This window comes from Meles meles, chromosome 12 (assembly GCF_922984935.1).
Source record: "Meles meles chromosome 12, mMelMel3.1 paternal haplotype, whole genome shotgun sequence".
Classification (NCBI taxonomy): domain Eukaryota; kingdom Metazoa; phylum Chordata; class Mammalia; order Carnivora; family Mustelidae; genus Meles; species Meles meles.
The window spans coordinates 10,923,029-10,929,295 of NC_060077.1; positions in this window are offsets into that span (position 1 = coordinate 10,923,029).

Below are 6,267 nucleotides of genomic sequence, written 5' to 3' on the forward strand. Positions count from 1 at the left end.
CATCCATCGACACAGTTGATTTTAGATCTCCTAAAATCAGTGTTGATGTGCATACCCGCTGTATGCCAAGCAGTGCTCTCGATACCAGCACACACATCACCCAACTTAATCTCTCAGCCAGTCTGTGAGTGGCGTCCTTTGTGTGGCCATCTTACTGAAGCAGAAACCTAGGCCTGAGGAAGTGAAGTCTGGTGTCTAAGTCCAACCAGCCAGAGAGTAATACCTGGGTTTAGAGAGAGGGAAGATGAATCAGAAGAAAGGTGTTTCCCTTTTTTTTCTAAAAGATTTTATTTATTTATTTGACACAGAAAGAGATAGCAAGAGAGGGAACACAGCAAGGGGAGTGGGAGAGGGAGACACAGGCTCCCCGCTGAGCAAGGAGCCTGATGTAGGGCTTGATCCCAGGACCTTTTGATCATGACCTGAGTCGAAGACAGTGACCTAATGACTGAGCCACTCAGGTACCCCGACTCTCTTCTTTTTAGAAAGGTTATTTTTTACTCTCATTATCCTTTCTGGTTGGATTTGTTAGGTTAGGAGAACGCAAGACTCCAAGCTTACACAGTTCTCATGCTCTTAGCATCCAAGGAGAAGAAAAGAGCTCTCCTACCCTACGACTCAGCAATCCCACTACTGGGTATTTTCCCCAAAGATACAAATGTAGTGATTCAAAGGAGCATGTGCACCCAAATGTTTATATCAGCAATGTCCACAATAGCCAAAGTATGGAAAGAACCTAGATGTCCATCAACAGATGAATGGATTAAGAACGTATGGTGTATATATACAGTGGAATACTATGCAGCCATCAAAAGAAATGAAATCTTGCCATTTGCCACGACGTGGATGGAACTAGAGGGTATTATGCTGAGCAAAATAAGTCAATCAGAGAAAGACAATTATCATATGCTCTCCCTGATGTGAAGAATTTGAGATGCAACGTGGGGAGTTTGGGGGTTAAGGAAGGAAAAAATGAAACAAGATGGGATCGGGAGGAAGAGAAACCATAAGAGACTCTTAATCTCACAAAACAAACTGAGGGTTGCTGGGGGGAGGGAGATATGGAGAGGGTGGTTGGGTTATGGACATTGGAGAGGGTGTGTGCTATGGTGAGTGCTGTGAAGTGTGTAAATCTGGCAATTCACAGACCTGTACCACTGGGGCTAGGAATACATTATATGTTAATAAAAAAAAGAAAAAGAAAAAAGAAAAGAGCTGTCATGGTGCTTAGGAAAGGTAGTCTATTATTGTGTCTTATGCTTGAGTTGTTTTGTAAAACACCACTAATGTTGACATGGGTCATAAAAACAGTTAACGCGACAATAAAGATGATTAAAAATTGTATCTGTTTTGGAAAGAAAGAATGCATAAAAGGAATAGTTTCTTTTTTTTTAGGTGCATCGTTACATAAAATATAAGTACTGCAATAGAGACTCTGAATAGTTGGGGGATCTGATGTACTGGTACTTTGTTGCAACAGTTTTATAAAGAAATTCCTGGTTGTAGGCTTTCTTTAAACCATGACACATCAGTGTCCAGCCTGATTTTTACAAAGCATAGAATTAATTGGTAGCCTTTGCTCTATTTGGCATCTTGTTTACATTTCTGTATTTTTCTGATGACCTAACTTACCTGTGAAACCATAAAGGAAGGCCCTGTTTGGATAAGGGGTCAGTGGATGGCGTGAGGGAGATCCTTCTTTCCTGTCCTCTGGCACTTACACTGTGCTTTTTTTATTTCTGTTTTTCATGATGTGAAATTGTCTGCACTCACATCCAGCTCGTGATTGTTAGGCGACCGAAATGCATTACTAAGAGAAAGGTTGTGGCTTTGGAGCTCTTTCCTTTTGTGTCTTGCAAGGCTTTCTTTCCATTTCTCCACTAACACATGAGTAGCTCTAGAATTTGAGATTCTGAGAATATGTTGCATGAGTAAACACCTTTCTCACAAAGTCCTAACTGGAGATTTCACTCAAGGACAAGGATGGATGGATCCTCCCCTGTTCTATAGAAAGCAGTCCACTTGATGGTCTGTTTCAGACTGACTGCCGTATAGGACTTTCCATGGGTTTCCTTGAGAAAGAGACTCCATGTTTCCTTGAGAAAAGTAGAGAGAGGTATGCTGGAGCAGTTTTAAGAGCCTCCCTGGAGGGGTGAAGGTTGAACCAAGTAGTAGGGAAGAGTAAGGTCATTTGATGGAATCAAAAGCCCAGAGCAGAAAGTGGCCATGGCATGTAGTGAGGACACAGGTCCTTCCTATCAGACAAACTGATATGAGGAATGAGGACATGCTTGTTTTCAAGTCACAGGAGACAATGGCTGGAAGTGGACAGGAGGACCCAGTTGTCAGAGTCCTTTAAAGTCACACCAAGTTGGGGCACCTGGGTGGCTCAGTGGGTTAAGCCTTGCCTTCAGCTCAGGTCATGATCTCAGGGTCCTGGGATCGAGCCCCACGTCGGGCTCTCTGCTCAGCGGGAGCCTGCTTCCTCCTCTCTCTCTGCCTGCCTCTCTGCTTACTCGTGATCTCTCTCTGTCAAATAAATAAATAAATAAATCTTTAGGAAAAAAAAATCGTCACACCAAGTTTATGTTGTCTGCTCTAGATAATGAGAGACCAGTGGACATTCCTGAACTCCAGACTGTGGTGACAAGATTAGTGGCCAAACAACATTGGGAAGGTCATTAGAGAGCCTGGTTAGGTAGGTTTCAGCAATAAAACGAGCATTGGTTTGCAAATACTTGATCAGTCATGATTCCACCTCTGGTTTCCTTTGTAAATATTTAGAAAATTGTTTTCTTAACTGTGCGAAGAGTTGCGTGGGTTTGTCCTTCACAAACTAATGCTTTTGTTATCCTCATACATTTCATTGCAGCGTGACCTCCTTAGGTAAGACTGCCATGATTTTATTAAATAACAATAGCCATATTGGACCTTCCCCCCAGCCTTCTTCCCTGGTCCAAAAAGTTTTACAGCTTAATGTTCAGAAGCAGGGGGAATATTAATTTTAAAGAGTCAACATTTTGCAAACATTCTTGGAGGAAGTCTGCTCTTGGTTTTGAGCAAACATTTCAGTGAGCATGTTTGCCCAAAGGAAACACCAAAATTCTGTTCTGACGTTAAGTTTCTTAACACTGGAAGTTTTTATTTTAATTTTTAATACCATGTCAAGAAATTTTGCAGACAATGGGTGCCCGGGTGACTCAGTGGGTTAAAGCCTCTGCCTTCAGCTCAGGTCATGATCCCAGGGTCCTGGGATTAAGCCCCGCATCAGGCTCTCTGCTCGCTGGAGAGCCTGCTTCCTCCTCTCTCTCTGCCTGCCTCTCTGCCTACTTGTGATCTCTATCTGTCAAATAAATAAATAAAAATCTTTAAGAAGAAAAAAGAAATTTTGCAGACAAGTGCAGAACTTTAGTTAGTGCAGCGTTGTATCTCTGTGAAATTGATAATGTCACCTGTGTTTAATGTAAATCTTTTATTTTTCCTTCAACTGAGCCCCAGAGGGGAGGGTGGTGTCTGGCTCCAAGTTTTGAGGACATTCCTAAAGTACTCCTACATGAACAAGGAAAGATGTCAGGTTGGGGACATCCAAGGAAAGAGAGGACGTATCCAAATCTCCCAGGTAGGCGCATGACCTCTGGACTCCAGGAACATTAATATTGGCCACATCCAAATGCATTCTTTTTCACATTGTAGTTTCTCTTTGTTCCCTCTAAGTCTTGATAAAAGTCTAGAGCCTGGACTTGGCTGTGCTTTGGGGAAGCAAGGAAAGGGCTTCAGTCTCCACCAGCCTTAGGGAGCACAGAGAGGACAGTAGCCACCCAGAGAAGATGGGTTAAAGGATGGCAAGGAGTCATTGTCAGAATCTCTTGGGGCTGCAACCAGCTGGGTCATGACTGACTACCCATGCAGATCACTTGTACATGTAAGCAAACACACCTCAGAATCCCCCAAACATAATGGGGTAAGGAATTAGGTGATAAGACTATGCTCTGTAGAAGCAATCACACAAATGCTGAACACTGAACCTTGACTCCAACTTACCCTACTTCCCCTATTTTGCCCACATTAAAATCGGTCCCCTCCTTTCTATAACATACGCTAAACAACTTCAACCAATCCCTGGGATTTGGAGTTTCCATACATTTTAAGATTTACCTGAGAGTTTATAAGTATGTCCAATTTTCTATCACTTTTTCAGAGGAAGTTCGTTCAAAGAGCCTGTCCTGACCTTTGTTTCCTGCTTTCAATGCAATCATAAGGACAGCAACTAAAAATTTATAATGTCTGTTCAACTTCCAACTTGCGTATTTGCTAAATTTTTATAAATTTTGTTGTGAAATATTGTGAAGTTTTTGTTTTTGTTTTAAAGATTTTGTTTACTTATTTGAGAGAGAGCATGAGTGCAGGGTGGGGGGCAGAGAGAGGAAGAGGGAGAAGGAGAAGCAGACTCCCCACTGAGCAGGGAGTCTGACATGGGCCTTTATCTCAGGACCCCAAGATCATGACCTGTGCCAAAGGCAGACGCTTAACTGACTGAGCCACCCAGGCGCCCCTTGTTGTGAAGTTTAGATAAGTTTCAATGATTGATTCCAATTATCTATCTGACTTTTGGTCTTTAAAGAATGCTATTAAATAGCTAAGCATAATTACCCCCTACCTAAATCATGATTCCCTTATACTTGAGAAGCTAGTAAAACTATGTGATGCTTTTCAGCTTTTGGCCTAGTCCCCATCACATGTGCAGTTAGGAAGGTCACCCCTTCTGTTCTCCACTGAAGTGCTTCTCACTGGAAATACTTCACATCTTTTTCAAAGTCTCTAAGCACAGGTTTATATGTGGGTAAACTTACCCAGTTTTACCCTTATCATCACAGCTCTTGGCTGACCACCATTTAATGTTCTAATTAGATGGTGGTCTAGGAGTGTTTTCACCATGCATCCTGACCTTCTGGCATAAAACACTTTGAGATTTGGCTACCAATAACTCTCATGACCTGGAATCTTACATAACTGAAGTCCTGAGTTTGGATTTTTGCCCTTAAGTTTAGTTTTGTTCCAGCAAAAGTAATTAATATAAGCTTCTTTAAGGCTGAAGTCAGGTCTTACCATTCTTTTTTTTTTTTTTAACTTATTTGACAGAGAGAGATCACAAGCAGGCAGAGAGTCAGGCAGAGAGAGAGAGGAGGAAGCAGGCTCCCTGCCGAGCAGAGAGCCCGATGCGGGACTTGATCCCAGGACCCTGGGATCATGACATGAGCTGAAGGCAGAGGCTTTAACCCACTGAGCCACCCAGGCACTCAGATCTTACCATTCTTTTTTCTGTTCTTTTCTGCTCATGTAGGCCAGGCAGTTAGAAGAGGAATTCAGCAAATGTATTTTCAGGGACTGATGCTCAGGAACGTCCCTGAGACTCAGAACACTCAACCTGTAGCAACACTGCAGCCAAGCAAGGTTTTGGCAAGTGGCATCCATAGAAGTTACCCTCGTATTTTAAGGTTCCCTCTGGTTAAGTCCTTCATTTGGTCAACATTTACTGAGCACCCACAATGAGCTGAGGTCTCTGCCTCAGCTGCCTGCCACTCCATGATGTCAAGGTATAATAGGGGAAAAGGCACTTTCATCGGTAATGATTACACAGTGTGGTAGGTTCATGATAGCAGTAAGGCATCCCTCTGTAAGGCTTTTGTTTCGTTAGAGTCACTGAGGAAGAAGCCATTATCTGGGCACTTAAAAGACATATTGACCATCTTTCTAGTCACTTTTTTGTACTGAAGGAAGGGCTCATGAGACAGTGGGGAACGTAGATTCAGTTGGATGTTGGGTGGAACAAAGGTTGCTAGGTCTGGAATAGAACTCTTTGGGGTCTGTTTCCTCATGCAGAAGATGGGAGGTCTCATAGGACGGGAGGTAGGATAAAATTAAGACAACAAATGTAAAGTGTTTAGCACAGTGTCTCGTTCTGAATGGGTCATGTTTTTATGTAGGTACTTCTGCTGTCTTTATAATTAACTACCTTCCAAAGCTCTGGTCCTTTAGACAGTCACTCAACAATAAATTAACTTAAAAGAATTGAGAATTAAACAGAATCAAAAAGGTTGAAAATAGGAGTGCCTGGGTGGCTTAGTGGGTTAGAACCTCTGCCTTCAGCTCGGGTCATGATCCCAGCATCCTGGGATGGAGTCCCGCATGGGGCTCTCTGCTTGGCAGGAAGCCTGCTTCCTCCTCTCTCTCTCTCTGCCTGCCTCTCTGCCTACTCGTGATCTCTGT